Source organism: Ovis canadensis, chromosome 18 (genome assembly GCF_042477335.2).
Source record: "Ovis canadensis isolate MfBH-ARS-UI-01 breed Bighorn chromosome 18, ARS-UI_OviCan_v2, whole genome shotgun sequence".
Lineage (NCBI taxonomy): Eukaryota > Metazoa > Chordata > Mammalia > Artiodactyla > Bovidae > Ovis > Ovis canadensis.
In genome coordinates, this window is record NC_091262.1 from 7,201,809 (window position 1) to 7,220,237 (window position 18,429).

The following is an 18,429-nucleotide window of genomic DNA, read 5'->3' on the forward strand; positions in this document are numbered from 1 at the left end:
GAAAGACTCGAGGGAAAACCATACATCCTTTGATCCACGCGGCAGATTGCGTGACACTGCTGCTACCGCTCTGGAGGAAAGCGCAAGTGCATGCCCGCATTCGAGACGAGGACTAACTCCCCTGGGGAGACTCCAGAAGTACCCCAAGGTCCATGTCAGCACTGGAGAGGAATCCTCAGGTTCCGGCCCCGACTCCACACAAGGTCTTAGGCCCCGGCATCGACGGGAGAGGAATCCCGAGAGGCCCCCGAGGAACTCGCATGGGGACTGGCCTTTCCTGAGGCCACCAGAGCGGGTCCCTGAGGTCCCCGTCGTAAGTCGAGAGCACCTGCCGCAACTCGAGAAAATCCAGGAGGTTTCTCCCTCCAGGCGAGATGAGGCCCATTTCCGCTGAGGCTTCTCGAGGCCAATCACATCTAACCACTGGAACTTCCAAAGGGTCCTTCACACCATTGCTGCAACTCAAGAAGTTCCCCGACATACCCGTCTCCACTCGAGAGGAAGCACGTGGGGTCCCGCACACCTCCAGGGGAGCCGCGTTTCCGCCTCCTAGCTCGAGATGAGGGATCCTTTCCCTGTTTCGTAGGGAAAGAATTCCCGGCGTTCCCGTCGCATCTCAAGAGGAGGCGCTCTCCACAGGAAAGGCGAGAGGAACTCCAGGGTCGTGCCACCATTCCAAGAGTCCCCCAGATGTGTCAGTCCATTCCAGAGGAACCTGTTTTCCCTGAACTGCCTTTACGTTCAAGCCGAGGATCGACTCCCACCACGTGTGCACGTGGGACAGCCCTGTGGGAAAGCCTCGTGGGAAAGCCTCGTGGGAAAGACTCGAGGGAAAACCATAGATCCTTTGATCCACGCGGCGGACTGCGTGACACTGCTGCTACCGCTCTGGAGGAAAGCGCAAGTGCATGCCCGCATTCGAGACGAGGACTGACACCCCTGGGGAGACTCCAGAAGTACCCCAGATCCATGTCAGCACTGGAGAGGAATCCTCAGGTTCCAGCCCCGACTCCACACAAGGTCTTAGGCCCCGGCATTGCCGGGAGAGGAATCCCGAGTCGCCCCCGAGGAACTCGCATGGGGACTGGCCTTTCCTGAGGCCACCAGAGCGGGTCCCTGAGGTCCCCGTCGTAAGTCGAGAGCACCTGCCGCAACTCGAGAAAATCCAGGAGGTTTTGCCCTCCAGGCGAGATGAGGCCCATTTCCGCTGAGGCTTCTCGAGGCTAATCACGTCTAACCACTGGAACTTCCAAAGGGTCCTTCACACCCTTGCTGCAACTCAAGAAGTTCCCCGACATACCCGTCTCCACTCGAGAGGAAGCACGTGGGTCCCGCACACATCCAGGGGAGCCCCGTTTCCGCCTCCTAGCTCGAGATGAGGGATCCTTTCCCTGTTTCGTAGGGAAAGAATTCCCGGCGTTCCCGTCGCATCTCAAGAGGAGGCGCTCTCCACAGGAAAGGCGAGAGGAACTCCAGGGTCGTGCCACCATTCCAAGAGTCCCCCAGATGTGTCAGTCCATTCCAGAGGAACCTGTTTTCCCTGCACTGCCTTGACGTTCAAGCCGAGGATCGACTCCCACCACGTGTGCACGTGGGACAGCCCTGTGGGAAAGCCTCGTGGGAAAGCCTCGTGGGAAAGACTCGAGGGAAAACCATACATCCTTTGATCCACGCGGCAGATTGCGTGACACTGCTGCTACCGCTCTGGAGGAAAGCGCAAGTGCATGCCCGCATTCGAGACGAGGACTAACTCCACTGGGGAGACTCCAGAAGTACCCCAAGGTCCATGTCAGCACTGGAGAGGAATCCTCAGGTTCCGGCCCCGACTCCACACAAGGTCTTAGGCCCCGGCATCGACGGGAGAGGAATCCCGAGAGGCCCCCGAGGAACTCGCATGGGGACTGGCCTTTCCTGAGGCCACCAGAGCGGGTCCCTGAGGTCCCCGTCGTAAGTCGAGAGCACCTGCCGCAACTCGAGAAAATCCAGGAGGTTTTGCCCTCCAGGCGAGATGAGGCCCATTTCCGCTGAGGCTTCTCGAGGCCAATCACATCTAACCACTGGAACTTCCAAAGGGTCCTTCACAACCGTGCTGCAACTCAAGAAGTTCCCCGACATACCCGTCTGCACTCGAGAGGAAGCACGTGGTGTCCCGCACACATCCAGGGGAGACCCGTTTCCGCCTCCTAGCTCGAGATGAGGGATCCTTTCCCTGTTTCGTAGGGAAAGAATTCCCGGCGTTCCCGTCGCATCTCAAGAGGAGGCGCTCTCCACAGGAAAGGCGAGAGGAACTCCAGGGTCATGCCACCATTCCAAGAGTCCCCAAGATGTGTCAGTCCATTCCAGAGGAACCTGTTTTCCCTGCACTGCCTTGACGTTCAAGCCGAGGATCGACTCCCACCACGTGTGCACGTGGGACAGCCCTGTGGGAACGCCTTGTGGGAAAGCCTCGTGGGAAAGACTCGAGGGAAAACCATAGATCCTTTGATCCACGCGGCGGACTGCGTGACACTGCTGCTACCGCTCTGGAGGAAAGCGCAAGTGCATGCCCGCATTCGAGACGAGGACTGACTCCCCTGGGGAGACTCCAGAAGTACCCCAAGATCCATGTCAGCACTGGAGAGGAATCCTCAGGTTCCGGCCCCGACTCCACACAAGGTCTTAGGCCCCGGCATCGACGGGAGAGGAATGCCGAGAGGCCCCCGAGGAACTCGCATGGGGACTGGCCTTTCCTGAGGCCACCAGAGCGGGTCCCTGAGGTCCCCGTCGTAGAGTCGAGAGCACCTGCCGCAACTCGAAAAAATCCAGGAGGTTTTGCCCTCCAGGCGTGATGAGGCCCATTTCCGCTGAGTCTTCACGAGGCTAATCACGTCTAACCACTGGAACTTCCAAAGGGTCCTTCACACCCTTGCTGCAACTCAAGAAGTTCCCCGACATACCCGTCTCCACTCGAGAGGAAGCACGTGGGCCCCGCACACATCCAGGGGAGCCCCGTTTCCGCCTCCTATCTCGAGATGAGGGATCCTTTCCCTGTTTCGTAGGGAATGAATTCCCGGCGTTCCCGTCGCATCTCAAGAGGAGGCGCTCTCCACAGGAAAGGCGAGAGGAACTCCAGGGTCGTGCCACCATTCCAAGAGTCCCCCAGGTGTGTCAGTCCATTCCAGAGGAACCTGTTTTCCCTGCACTGCCTTGACGTTCAAGCCGAGGATCGACTCCCACCACGTGTGCACGTGGGACAGCCCTGTGGGAAAGCCTCGTGGAAAGCCTCGTGGGAAAGACTCGAGGGAAAAGCATAGATCCTTTGATCTACGCGGCGGACTGCGTGACACTGCTGCTACCGCTCTGGAGGAAAGCGCAAGTGCATGCCCGCATTCGAGACGAGGACTGACTCCCCTGGGGAGACTCCAGAAGTACCCCAAGATCCATGTCAGCACTGGAGAGGAATCCTCAGTTTCCGGCCCCGACTCCACACAAGGTCTTAGGCCCCGGCATCGAAGGGTGAGGAATCCCGAGAGGCCCCCGAGGAACTCGCATGGGGACTGGCCTTCCTGAGGCCACCAGAGCGGTTCCCTGAGGTCCCCGTCGTAAGTCGAGAGCACCTGCCGCAACTCGAGAAAATCCAGGAGGTTTTGCCCTCCAGGCGAGATGAGGCCCATTTCCGCTGAGGCTTCTCGAGGCCAATCACGTCTAACCACTGGAACTTCCAAAGGGTCCTTCACACCCTTGCTGCAACTCAAGAAGTTCCCCGACATACCCGTCTCCACTCGAGAGGAAGCACGTGGGTCCCGCACACATCCAGGGGAGCCCCGTTTCCGCCTCCTAGCTCGAGATGAGGGATCCTTTCCCTGTTTCGTAGGGAAAGAATTCCCGGCGTTCCCGTCGCATCTCAAGAGGAGGCACTCTCCACAGGAAAGGCGAGAGGAACACCAGGGTCGTGCCACCATTCCAAGAGTCCCCCAGATGTGTCAGTCCAATCCAGAGGAACCTGTTTTCCCTGCACTGCCTTGACGTTCAAGCCGAGGATCGACTCCCACCACGTGTGCACGTGGGACAGCCCTGTGGGAAAGCCTCGTGGGAAAGCCTCGTGGGAAAGACTCGAGGGAAAACCATAGATCCTTTGATCCACGCGGCGGACTGCGTGACACTGCTGCTACCGCTCTGGAGGAAAGCGCAAGTGCATGCCCGCATTCGAGACGAGGACTGACTCCCCTGGGGAGACTCCAGAAGTACCCCAAGATCCATGTCAGCACTGGAGAGGAATCGTCAGGTTCGGGCCCCGACTCCACACAAGGTCTTAGGCCCCGGCATCGACGGGAGAGGAATGCCGAGAGGCCCCCGAGGAACTCGCATGGGGACTGGCCTTTCCTGAGGCCACCAGAGCGGGTCCCTGAGGTCCCCGTCGTAGAGTCGAGAGCACCTGCCGCAACTCGAAAAAATCCAGGAGGTTTTGCCCTCCAGGGGTGATGAGGCCCATTTCCACTGAGTCTTCTCGAGGCTAATCACGTCTAACCACTGGAACTTCCAAAGGGTCCTTCACACCCTTGCTGCAACTCAAGAAGTTCCCCGACATACCCGTCTCCACTCGAGAGGAAGCACGTGGGTCCCGCACACATCCAGGGGAGCCCCGTTTCCGCCTCCTATCTCGAGATGAGGGATCCTTTCTCTGTTTCGTAGGGAATGAATTCCCGGCGTTCCCGTCGCATCTCAAGAGGAGGCGCTCTCCACAGGAAAGGCGAGAGGAACTCCAGGGTCGTGCCACCATTCCAAGAGTCCCCCAGGTGTGTCAGTCCATTCCAGAGGAACCTGTTTTCCCTGCACTGCTTTGATGTTCAAGCCGAGGATCGACTCCCACCACGTGTGCACGTGGGACAGCCCTGTGGGAAAGCCTCGTGGAAAGCCTCGTGGGAAAGACTCGAGGGAAAAGCATAGATCCTTTGATCTACGCGGCGGACTGCGTGACACTGCTGCTACCGCTCTGGAGGAAAGCGCAAGTGCATGCCCGCATTCGAGACGAGGACTGACTCCCCTGGGGAGACTCCAGAAGTACCCCAAGATCCATGTCAGCACTGGAGAGGAATCCTCAGGTACCGGCCCCGACTCCACACAAGGTCTTAGGCCCCGGCATCGACGGGAGAGGAATCCCGAGAGGCCCCCGAAGAACTCGCATGGGGACTGGCCTTTCCTGAGGCCACCAGAGCGGGTCCCTGAGGTCCCCGTCGTAAGTCGAGAGCACCTGCCGCAACTCGAGACAATCCAGGAGGTTTTGCCCTCCAGGCGAGATGAGGCCCATTTCCGCTGAGGCTTCTCGAGGCCAATCACATGTAACCACTGGAACTTCCAAAGGGTCCTTCACACCCTTGCTGCAACTCAAGAAGTTCCGCGACATACCCGTCTCCACTCGAGAGGAAGCACGTGGGTCCCGCACACATCCAGGGGAGCCCCGTTTCCGCCTCCTATCTCGAGATGAGGGATCCTTTCTCTGTTTCGTAGGGAATGAATTCCCGGCGTTCCCGTCGCATCTCAAGAGGAGGCGCTCTCCACAGGAAAGGCGAGAGGAACTCCAGGGTCGTGCCACCATTCCAAGAGTCCCCCAGGTGTGTCAGTCCATTCCAGAGGAACCTGTTTTCCCTGCACTGCCTTGATGTTCAAGCCGAGTATCGACTCCCACCACGTGTGCACGTGGGACAGCCCTGTGGGAAAGCCTCGTGGAAAGCCTCGTGGGAAAGACTCGAGGGAAAAGCATAGATCCTTTGATCTACGCGGCGGACTGCGTGACACTGCTGCTACCGCTCTGGAGGAAAGCGCAAGTGCATGCCCGCATTCGAGACGAGGACTGACTCCCCTGGGGAGACTCCAGAAGTACCCCAAGATCCATGTCAGCACTGGAGAGGAATCCTCAGTTTCCGGCCCCGACTCCACACAAGGTCTTAGGCCCCGGCATCGAACGTTGAGGAATCCCGAGAGGCCCCCGAGGAACTCGCATGGGGACTGGCCTTTCCTGAGGCCACCAGAGCGGTTCCCTGAGGTCCCCGTCGTAAGTCGAGAGCACCTGCCGCAACTCGAGAAAATCCAGGAGGTTTTGCCCTCCAGGCGAGATGAGGCCCATTTCCGCTGAGGCTTCTCGAGGCCAATCACGTCTAACCACTGGAACTTCCAAAGGGTCCTTCACACCCTTGCTGCAACTCAAGAAGTTCCCCGACATACCCGTCTCCACTCGAGAGGAAGCACGTGGGTCCCGCACACATCCAGGGGAGCCCCGTTTCCGCCTCCTAGCTCGAAATGAGGGATCCTTTCCCTGTTTCGTAGGGAAAGAATTCCCGGCGTTCCCGTCGCATCTCAAGAGGAGGCACTCTCCACAGGAAAGGCGAGAGGAACACCAGGGTCGTGCCACCATTCCAAGAGTCCCCCAGATGTGTCAGTCCAATCCAGAGGAACCTGTTTTCCCTGCACTGCCTTGACGTTCAAGCCGAGGATCGACTCCCACCACGTGTGCACGTGGGACAGCCCTGTGGGAAAGTGTCGTGGGAAAGCCTCGTGGGAAAGACTCGAGGGAAAACCATAGATCCTTTGATCCACGCGGCGGACTGCGTGACACTGCTGCTACCGCTCTGGAGGAAAGCGCAAGTGCATGCCCGCATTCGAGACGAGGACTGACTCCCCTGGGGAGACTCCAGAAGTACCCCAGATCCATGTCAGCACTGGAGAGGAATCCTCAGGTACCGGCCCCGACTCCACACAAGGTCTTAGGCCCCGGCATCGACGGGAGAGGAATCCCGAGAGGCCCCCGAAGAACTCGCATGGGGACTGGCCTTTCCTGAGGCCACCAGAGCGGGTCCCTGAGGTCCCCGTCGTAAGTCGAGAGCACCTGCCGCAACTCGAGAAAATCCAGGAGGTTTTGCCCTCCAGGCGAGATGAGGCCCATTTCCGCTGAGGCTTCTCGAGGCCAATCACATGTAACCACTGGAACTTCCAAAGGGTCCTTCACACCCTTGCTGCAACTCAAGAAGTTCCTCGACATACCCGTCTCCACTCGAGAGGAAGCACGTGGGGTCCCACACACATCCATGGGAGCCCCGTTTCCACCTCCTAGCTCGAGATGAGGGATCCTTTCCCTGTTTCGTAGGGAAAGAATTCCCGGCGTTCCCGTCGCATCTCAAGAGGAGGCGCTCTCCACAGGAAAGGCGAGAGGAACTCCAGGGTCGAGACACCATTCCAAGAGTCCCCCAGATGTGTCAGTCCATTCCAGAGGAACCTGTTTTCCCGGCACTGCCTTGACGTTCAAGCCGAGGATCGACTCCCACCCCGTGTGCACGTGGGACAGCCCTGTGGGAAAGCCTCGTGGGAAAGCCTCGTGGGAAAGACTCGAGGGAAAACCAAAGATCCTTTGATCCACGCGGCGGACTGCGTGACACTGCTGCTACCGCTCTGGAGGAAAGCGCAAGTGCATGCCCGCATTCGAGACGAGGACTGACTCCCCTGGGGAGACTCCAGAAGTACCCCAAGATCCATGTCAGCACTGGAGAGGAATCCTCAGGTTCCGGCCCCGACTCCACACAAGGTCTTAGGCCCCGGCATCGATGGGAGAGGAATCCCGAGAGGCCCCCGAGGAACTCGCATGGGGACTGGCCTTTCCTGAGGCCACCAGAGCGGGTCCCTGAGGTCCCCGTCGTAAGTCGAGAGCACCTGCCGCAACTCGAGAAAATCCAGGAGGTTTTGCCCTCCAGGCGAAATGAGGCCCATTTCCTCTGAGGCTTCTCAAGGCCAATCACATCTAACCACTGGAACTTCCAAAGGGTCCTTCACAACCTTGCTGCAACTCAAGAAGTTCCCCGACATACCCGTCTGCACTCGAGAGGAAGCACGTGGTGTCCCGCACACATCCAGGGGAGACCCGTTTCCGCCTCCTAAGTCGAGATGAGGGATCCTTTCCCTGTTTCGTAGGGAAAGAATTCCCGGCGTTCCCGTCGCATCTCAAGAGGAGGCGCTCTCCACAGGAAAGGCGAGAGGAACTCCAGGGTCATGCCACCATTCCAAGAGTCCCCAAGATGTGTCAGTCCATTCCAGAGGAACCTGTTTTCCCTGCACTGCCTTGACGTTCAAGCCGAGGATCGACTCCCACCACGTGTGCACGTGGGACAGCCCTGTGGGAAAGCCTCGTGGGAAAGCCTCGTGGGAAAGACTCGAGGGAAAACCATAGATCCTTTGATCCACGCGGCGGACTGCGTGACACTGCTGCTACCGCTCTGGAGGAAAGCGCAAGTGCATGCCCGCATTCGAGACGAGGACTGACTCCCCTGGGGAGACTCCAGAAGTACCCCAAGATCCATGTCAGCACTGGAGAGGAATCCTCAGGTTCGGGCCCCGACTCCACACAAGGTCTTAGGCCCCGGCATCGACGGGAGAGGAATGCCGAGAGGCCCCCGAGGAACTCGCATGGGGACTGGCCTTTCCTGAGGCCACCAGAGCGGGTCCCTGAGGTCCCCGTCGTAGAGTCGAGAGCACCTGCCGCAACTCGAAAAAATCCAGGAGGTTTTGCCCTCCAGGCGTGATGAGGCCCATTTCCACTGAGTCTTCTCGAGGCTAATCACGTCTAACCACTGGAACTTCCAAAGGGTACTTCACACCCTTGCTGCAACTCAAGAAGTTCCCCGACATACCCGTCTCCACTCGAGAGGAAGCACGTGGGTCCCGCACACATCCAGGGGAGCCCCGTTTCCGCCTCCTATCTCGAGATGAGGGATCCTTTCTCTGTTTCGTAGGGAATGAATTCCCGGCGTTCCCGTCGCATCTCAAGAGGAGGCGCTCTCCACAGGAAAGGCGAGAGGAACTCCAGGGTCGTGCCACCATTCCAAGAGTCCCCCAGGTGTGTCAGTCCATTCCAGAGGAACCTGTTTTCCCTGCACTGCCTTGATGTTCAAGCCGAGGATCGACTCCCACCACGTGTGCACGTGGGACAGCCCTGTGGGAAAGCCTCGTGGAAAGCCTCGTGGGAAAGACTCGAGGGAAAAGCATAGATCCTTTGATCTACGCGGCGGACTGCGTGACACTGCTGCTACCGCTCTGGAGGAAAGCGCAAGTGCATGCCCGCATTCGAGACGAGGACTGACTCCCCTGGGGAGACTCCAGAAGTACCCCAAGATCCATGTCAGCACTGGAGAGGAATCCTCAGTTTCCGGCCCCGACTCCACACAAGGTCTTAGGCCCCGGCATCGAAGGGTGAGGAATCCCGAGAGGCCCCCGAGGAACTCGCATGGGGACTGGCCTTTCCTGAGGCCACCAGAGCGGTTCCCTAAGGTTCCCGTCGTAAGTCGAGAGCACCTGCCGCAACTCGAGAAAATCCAGGAGGTTTTGCCCTCCAGGCGAGATGAGGCCCATTTCCGCTGAGGCTTCTCGAGGCCAATCACGTCTAACCACTGGAACTTCCAAAGAGTCCTTCACACCCTTGCTGCAACTCAAGAAGTTCCCCGACATACCCGTCTCCACTCGAGAGGAAGCACGTGGGTCCCGCACACATCCAGGGGAGCCCCGTTTCCGCCTCCTAGCTCGAGATGAGGGATCCTTTCCCTGTTTCGTAGGGAAAGAATTCCCGGCGTTCCCGTCGCATCTCAAGAGGAGGCACTCTCCACAGGAAAGGCGAGAGGAACACCAGGGTCGTGCCACCATTCCAAGAGTCCCCCAGATGTGTCAGTCCAATCCAGAGGAACCTGTTTTCCCTGCACTGCCTTGACGTTCAAGCCGAGGATCGACTCCCACCACGTGTGCACGTGGGACAGCCCTGTGGGAAAGCGTCGTGGGAAAGCCTCGTGGGAAAGACTCGAGGGAAAACCATAGATCCTTTGATCCACGCGGCGGACTGCGTGACACTGCTGCTACCGCTCTGGAGGAAAGCGCAAGTGCATGCCCGCATTCGAGACGAGGACTGACTCCCCTGGGGAGACTCCAGAAGTACCCCAGATCCATGTCAGCACTGGAGAGGAATCCTCAGGTACCGGCCCCGACTCCACACAAGGTCTTAGGCCCCGGCATCGACGGGAGAGGAATCCCGAGAGGCCCCCGAAGAACTCGCATGGGGACTGGCCTTTCCTGAGGCCACCAGAGCGGGTCCCTGAGGTCCCCGTCGTAAGTCGAGAGCACCTGCCGCAACTCGAGAAAATCCAGGAGGTTTTACCCTCCAGGCGAGATGAGGCCCATTTCCGCTGAGGCTTCTCGAGGCCAATCACATGTAACCACTGGAACTTCCAAAGGGTCCTTCACACCCTTGCTGCAACTCAAGAAGTTCCTCGACATACCCGTCTCCACTCGAGAGGAAGCACGTGGGGTCCCACACACATCCATGGGAGCCCCGTTTCCGCCTCCTAGCTCGAGATGAGGGATCCTTTCCCTGTTTCGTAGGGAAAGAATTCCCGGCGTTCCCGTCGCATCTCAAGAGGAGGCGCTCTCCACAGGAAAGGCGAGAGGAACTCCAGGGTCGAGACACCATTCCAAGAGTCCCCCAGATGTGTCAGTCCATTCCAGAGGAACCTGTTTTCCCTGCACTGCCTTGACGTTCAAGCCGAGGATCGACTCCCACCCCGTGTGCACGTGGGACAGCCCTGTGGGAAAGCCTCGTGGGAAAGCCTCGTGGGAAAGACTCGAGGGAAAACCATAGATCCTTTGATCCACGCGGCGGACTGCGTGACACTGCTGCTACCGCTCTGGAGGAAAGCGCAAGTGCATGCCCGCATTCGAGACGAGGACTGACTCCCCTGGGGAGACTCCAGAAGTACCCCAGATCCATGTCAGCACTGGAGAGGAATCCTCAGGTTCCGGCCCCGACTCCACACAAGGTCTTAGGCCCCGGCATCGATGGGAGAGGAATCCCGAGAGACCCCCGAAGAACTCGCATGGGGACTGGCCTTTCCTGAGGCCACCAGAGCGGGTCCCTGAGGTCCCCGTCCTAAGTCGAGAGCACCTGCCGCAACTCGAGAAAATCCAGGAGGTTTTGCCCTTCAGGCGAGATGAGGCCCATTTCCGCTGAGGCTTCTCGAGGCCAATCACATCTAACCACTGGAAATTCCAAAGGGTCCTTCACACCCTTGCTGCAACTCAAGAAGTTCCCCGACATACCCGTCTGCACTCGAGAGAAAGCACATGGTGTCCCGCACACATCCAGGGGAGCCCCGTTTCCGCCTCCGAGCTCGAGATGAGGGATCCTTTCCCTGTTTCGTAGGGAAAGAATTCCCGGCGTTCCCGTCGCATCTCAAGAGGAGGCGCTCTCCACAGGAAAGGCGAGAGGAACTCCAGGGTCATGCCACCATTCCAAGAGTCCCCCAGATGTGTCAGTCCATTCCAGAGGAACCTGTTTTCCCTGCACTGCCTTGACGTTCAAGCCGAGGAACGACTCCCACCACGTGTGCACGTGGGACAGCCCTGTGGGAAAGCCTCGTGGGAAAGCCTCGTGGGAAAGCCTCGAGGGAAAACCATAGATCCTTTGATCCACGCGGCGGACTGCGTGACACTGCTGCTACCGCTCTGGAGGAAAGCGCAAGTGCATGCCCGCATTCGAGACGAGGACTGACTCCCCTGGGGAGACTCCAGAAGTACCCCAAGATCCATGTCAGCACTGGAGAGGAATCCTCAGGTTCCGGCCCCGACTCCACACAAGGTCTTAGGCCCCGGCATCGACGGGAGAGGAATCCCGAGAGCCCCCCGAGGAACTCGCATGGGGACTGGCCTTTCCTGAGGCCACCAGAGCGGGTCCCTGAGGTCCCCGTCGTAAGTCGAGAGCACCTGCCGCAACTCGAGAAAATCCAGGAGCTTTTGCCCTCCAGGTGAGATGAGGCCCATTTCCGCTGAGGCTTCTAGAGGCTAATCACGTCTAACTACTGGAACTTCCAAAGGGTCCTTCACACCATTGCTGCAACTCAAGAAGTTCCCCGACATACCCGTCTCCACTCGAGAGGAAGCACGTGGGGTCCCGCACACATCCAGGGGTGCTCCGTTTACGCCTCCAAGCTCGAGATGAGGGATCCTTTCCCTGTTTCGTAGGGAAAGAATTTCCGGCGTTCCCGTCGCATCTCAAGAGGAGGCGCTCTCCACAGGAAAGGCGAGAGGAACTCCAGGGTCGTGACACCATTCCAAGAGTCCCCCAGATGTGTCAGTCCATTCCAGAGGAACCTGTTTTCCCTGCACTGCCTTGACGTTCAAGCCGAGGATCGACTCCCACCACGTGTGCACGTGGGACAGCCCTGTGGGAAAGCCCCGTGGGAAAGCCTCGTGGGAAAGACTCGAGCAAAACCATAGATCCTTTGATCCACGCGGCGGACTGCGTGACACTGCTGCTACCGCTCTGGAGGAAAGCGCAAGTGCATGCCCGCATTCGAGACGAGGACTGACTCCCCTGGAGAGACTCCAGAAGTACCCCAAGATCCATGTCAGCACTGGAGAGGAATCCTCAGGTTCCGGCCCCGACTCCACACAAGGTCTTAGGCTCCGGCATCGACGGGAGAGGAATCCCGAGAGGCCCCCGAGGAACTCGCATGGGGACTGGCCTTTCCTGAGGCCACCAGAGCGGATCCCTGAGGTCCCCGTCGTAAGTCGAGAGCACCTGCCGCAATTCGAGAAAATCCAGGAGGTTTTGCCCTCCAGGCGAGATGAGGCCCATTTCCGCTGAGGCTTCTCGAGGCCAATCACATCTAACCACTGGAACTTCCAAAGGGTCCTTCACACCATTGCTGCAACTCAAGAAGTTCCCCGACATACCCGTCTCCACTCGAGAGAAAGCACGGTGGTCCCGCACACATCCAGGGGAGCCCCGTTTCCGCCGCCTAGCTCGAGATGAGGGATCCTTTCCCTGTTTCGTAGGGAAAGAATTCCCGGCGTTCCCGTCGCATCTCAAGAGGAGGCGCTCTCCACAGGAAAGGCGAGAGGAACTCCAGGGTCGTGCCACCATTCCAAGAGTCCCCCAGATGTGTCAGTCCATTCCAGAGGAACCTCTTTCCCCTGCACTGCCTTCACCATCAAGCCGAGGATCGACTCCCACTACGTGTGCACGTGGGACAGCCCTGTGGGAAAGCCTCGTGGGAAAGCCTCGTGGGAAAGTCTCGAGAGAAAACCATAGATCCTTTGATCCACGTGGAGGACTGCGTGACACTGCTGCTACCGCTCTGGAGGAAAGCGCAAGTGCATGCCCGCATTCGAGACGAGGACTGACTCCCCTGGGGAGACTCCAGAAGTACCCCAAGATCCATGTCAGCACTGGAGAGGAATCCTCAGGTTCCGGCCCCGACTCCACACAAGGTCTTAGGCCCCGGCATCGACGGGAGAGGAATCCCGAGAGGCCCCCGAAGAACTCGCATAGGGACTGGGCTTTCCTGAGGCCACCAGAGCGGGTCCCTGAGGTCCACGTCGTAAGTCGAGAGCACCTGCCGCAACTCGAGAAAATCCAGGAGGTTTTGCCGTCCAGGCGAGATGAGGCCCATTTCCGCTGAGGCTTCTCGAGGCTAATCACATCTAACCACTGGAATTTCCAAAGGGTCCTTCACACCCTTGCTGCAACTCAAGAAGTTCCCCGACATACCCGTCTCCACTCGAGAGGAAGCACGGGGGTCCTGCACACATCCAGGGGAGCCCCGTTTCTGCCTCCTAGCTCGAGATGAGGGATCCTTTCCCTTTTTCGTAGGGAAAGAATTCCCGGCGTTCTCGTCGCATCTCAAGAGGAGGCGCTCTCCACAGGAAAGGCGAGAGGAACCCCAGGGTCGTGCCACCATTCCAAGAGTCCCCCAGATGTGTCAGTCCATTCCAGAAGAACCTGTTTGCCCTGCACTGCCTTGACGTTCAAGCCGAGGATAGACTCCCACCACGTTTGCACGTTAGACAGCCCTGTCGGAAAGCCTCGTGGGAAAGCCTCGTAGGAAAGACTCGAGGGAAAACCATAGATCCTTTGATGCACGCTGCGGACTGCGTGACACTGCTGCTATCGCTCTGGAGGAAAGCCCAATTGCATGCCCGCATTCGAGACGAGGACTGACTCCCCTGGGGAGACTCCAGAAGTACCCCAAGATCCATGTCAGCACTGGAGAGGAATCCTCACGTTCGGGCCCCGACTCCACACAAGGTAGTAGGCCCCGGCATCGACTGGAGAGGAATCCCGAGAGGCCCCCGAGGAACTCGCATGGGGACTGGCCTTTCCTGAGGCCACCAGAGCGGGTCCCCGTGGTCCCCGTCGTAAGTAGAGCACCTGCCGCAACTCGAGAAAATCCAGGAGGCTTTGCCCTCCAGGCGAGATGAGGCCCATTTCCGCTGAAGCTTCTCGAGTCTAATCACATCTAACCACTGGAACTTCCAAAGGGTCCTTCACACCCTTGCTGCAACTCAAGAAGTTCCCCGACATACCCGTCTGCACTCGAGAGGAAGCACGTGGTGTCCCGCACACATCCAGGGGAGCCCCGTTTCCGCCTCCTAGCTCGAGATGAGGGATCCTTTCCCTGTTTCGTAGGGAAAGAATTCCCGGCGTTCCCGTCGCATCTCAAGAGGAGGCGCTCTCCACAGGAAAGGCGAGAGGAACTCCAGGGTCGTGCCACCATTCCAAGAGTCCCCCAGATGTGTCAGTCCATTCCAGAGGAACCTGTTTTCCCTGCACTGCCTTGACGTTCAAGCCGAGGATCCACTCCCACCACGTGTGCACGTGGGACAGCCCTGTGGGAAAGCCTCGTGGGAAAGACTCGAGGGAAAACCATAGATCCTTTGATCTACGCGGCGGACTGCGTGACACTGCTGCTACCGCTCTGGAGGAAAGCGCAAGTGCATGCCCGCATTCGAGACGAGGACTGACTCCCCTGGGGAGACTCCAGAAGTACCCCAAGATCCATGTCAGCACTGGAGAGGAATCCTCAGTTTCCGGCCCCGACTCCACACAAGGTCTTAGGCCCCGGCATCGAAGGGTGAGGAATCCCGAGAGGCCCCCGAGGAACTCGCATGGGGACTGGCCTTTCCTGAGGCCACCAGAGCGGTTCCCTAAGGTTCCCGTCGTAAGTCGAGAGCACCTGCCGCAACTCGAGAAAATCCAGGAGGTTTTGCCCTCCAGGCGAGATGAGGCCCATTTCCGCTGAGGCTTCTCGAGGCCAATCACGTCTAACCACTGGAACTTCCAAAGAGTCCTTCACACCCTTGCTGCAACTCAAGAAGTTCCCCGACATACCCGTCTCCACTCGAGAGGAAGCACGTGGGTCCCGCACACATCCAGGGGAGCCCCGTTTCCGCCTCCTAGCTCGAGATGAGGGATCCTTTCCCTGTTTCGTAGGGAAAGAATTCCCGGCGTTCCCGTCGCATCTCAAGAGGAGGCACTCTCCACAGGAAAGGCGAGAGGAACACCAGGGTCGTGCCACCATTCCAAGAGTCCCCCAGATGTGTCAGTCCAATCCAGAGGAACCTGTTTTCCCTGCACTGCCTTGACGTTCAAGCCGAGGATCGACTCCCACCACGTGTGCACGTGGGACAGCCCTGTGGGAAAGCGTCGTGGGAAAGCCTCGTGGGAAAGACTCGAGGGAAAACCATAGATCCTTTGATCCACGCGGCGGACTGCGTGACACTGCTGCTACCGCTCTGGAGGAAAGCGCAAGTGCATGCCCGCATTCGAGACGAGGACTGACTCCCCTGGGGAGACTCCAGAAGTACCCCAGATCCATGTCAGCACTGGAGAGGAATCCTCAGGTACCGGCCCCGACTCCACACAAGGTCTTAGGCCCCGGCATCGACGGGAGAGGAATCCCGAGAGGCCCCCGAAGAACTCGCATGGGGACTGGCCTTTCCTGAGGCCACCAGAGCGGGTCCCTGAGGTCCCCGTCGTAAGTCGAGAGCACCTGCCGCAACTCGAGAAAATCCAGGAGGTTTTACCCTCCAGGCGAGATGAGGCCCATTTCCGCTGAGGCTTCTCGAGGCCAATCACATGTAACCACTGGAACTTCCAAAGGGTCCTTCACACCCTTGCTGCAACTCAAGAAGTTCCTCGACATACCCGTCTCCACTCGAGAGGAAGCACGTGGGGTCCCACACACATCCATGGGAGCCCCGTTTCCGCCTCCTAGCTCGAGATGAGGGATCCTTTCCCTGTTTCGTAGGGAAAGAATTCCCGGCGTTCCCGTCGCATCTCAAGAGGAGGCGCTCTCCACAGGAAAGGCGAGAGGAACTCCAGGGTCGAGACACCATTCCAAGAGTCCCCCAGATGTGTCAGTCCATTCCAGAGGAACCTGTTTTCCCTGCACTGCCTTGACGTTCAAGCCGAGGATCGACTCCCACCCCGTGTGCACGTGGGACAGCCCTGTGGGAAAGCCTCGTGGGAAAGCCTCGTGGGAAAGACTCGAGGGAAAACGATAGATCCTTTGATGCACGCGGCGGACTGCGTGACACTGCTGCTACCGCTCTGGAGGAAAGCGCAAGTGCATGCCCGCATTCGAGACGAGGACTGACTCCCCTGGGGAGACTCCAGAAGTACCCCAGATCCATGTCAGCACTGGAGAGGAATCCTCAGGTTCCGGCCCCGACTCCACACAAGGTCTTAGGCCCCGGCATCGATGGGAGAGGAATCCCGAGAGACCCCCGAAGAACTCGCATGGGGACTGGCCTTTCCTGAGGCCACCAGAGCGGGTCCCTGAGGTCCCCGTCGTAAGTCGAGAGCACCTGCCGCAACTCGAGAAAATCCAGGAGGTTTTGCCCTTCAGGCGAGATGAGGCCCATTTCCGCTGAGGCTTCTCGAGGCCAATCACATCTAACCACTGGAACTTCCAAAGGGTCCTTCACACCCTTGCTGCAACTCAAGAAGTTCCCCGACATACCCGTCTGCACTCGAGAGAAAGCACATGGTGTCCCGCACACATCCAGGGGAGCCCCGTTTCCGCCTCCGAGCTCGAGATGAGGGATCCTTTCCCTGTTTCGTAGGGAAAGAATTCCCGGCGTTCCCGTCGCATCTCAAGAGGAGGCGCTCTCCACAGGAAAGGCGAGAGGAACTCCAGGGTCATGCCACCATTCCAAGAGTCCCCCAGATGTGTCAGTCCATTCCAGAGGAACCTGTTTTCCCTGCACTGCCTTGACGTTCAAGCCGAGGAACGACTCCCACCACGTGTGCACGTGGGACAGCCCTGTGGGAAAGCCTCGTGGGAAAGCCTCGTGGGAAAGCCTCGAGGGAAAACCATAGATCCTTTGATCCACGCGGCGGACTGCGTGACACTGCTGCTACCGCTCTGGAGGAAAGCGCAAGTGCATGCCCGCATTCGAGACGAGGACTGACTCCCCTGGGGAGACTCCAGAAGTACCCCAAGATCCATGTCAGCACTGGAGAGGAATCCTCAGGTTCCGGCCCCGACTCCACACAAGGTCTTAGGCCCCGGCATCGACGGGAGAGGAATCCCGAGAGCCCCCCGAGGAACTCGCATGGGGACTGGCCTTTCCTGAGGCCACCAGAGCGGGTCCCTGAGGTCCCCGTCGTAAGTCGAGAGCACCTGCCGCAACTCGAGAAAATCCAGGAGCTTTTGCCCTCCAGGTGAGATGAGGCCCATTTCCGCTGAGGCTTCTAGAGGCTAATCACGTCTAACTACTGGAACTTCCAAAGGGTCCTTCACACCATTGCTGCAACTCAAGAAGTTCCCCGACATACCCGTCTCCACTCGAGAGGAAGCACGTGGGGTCCCGCACACATCCAGGGGTGCTCCGTTTACGCCTCCAAGCTCGAGATGAGGGATCCTTTCCCTGTTTCGTAGGGAAAGAATTTCCGGCGTTCCCGTCGCATCTCAAGAGGAGGCGCTCTCCACAGGAAAGGCGAGAGGAACTCCAGGGTCGTGACACCATTCCAAGAGTCCCCCAGATGTGTCAGTCCATTCCAGAGGAACCTGTTTTCCCTGCACTGCCTTGACGTTCAAGCCGAGGATCGACTCCCACCACGTGTGCACGTGGGACAGCCCTGTGGGAAAGCCCCGTGGGAAAGCCTCGTGGGAAAGACTCGAGCAAAACCATAGATCCTTTGATCCACGCGGCGGACTGCGTGACACTGCTGCTACCGCTCTGGAGGAAAGCGCAAGTGCATGCCCGCATTCGAGACGAGGACTGACTCCCCTGGAGAGACTCCAGAAGTACCCCAAGATCCATGTCAGCACTGGAGAGGAATCCTCAGGTTCCGGCCCCGACTCCACACAAGGTCTTAGGCTCCGGCATCGACGGGAGAGGAATCCCGAGAGGCCCCCGAGGAACTCGCATGGGGACTGGCCTTTCCTGAGGCCACCAGAGCGGATCCCTGAGGTCCCCGTCGTAAGTCGAGAGCACCTGCCGCAATTCAAGAAAATCCAGGAGGTTTTGCCCTCCAGGCGAGATGAGGCCCATTTCCGCTGAGGCTTCTCGAGGCCAATCACATCTAACCACTGGAACTTCCAAAGGGTCCTTCACACCATTGCTGCAACTCAAGAA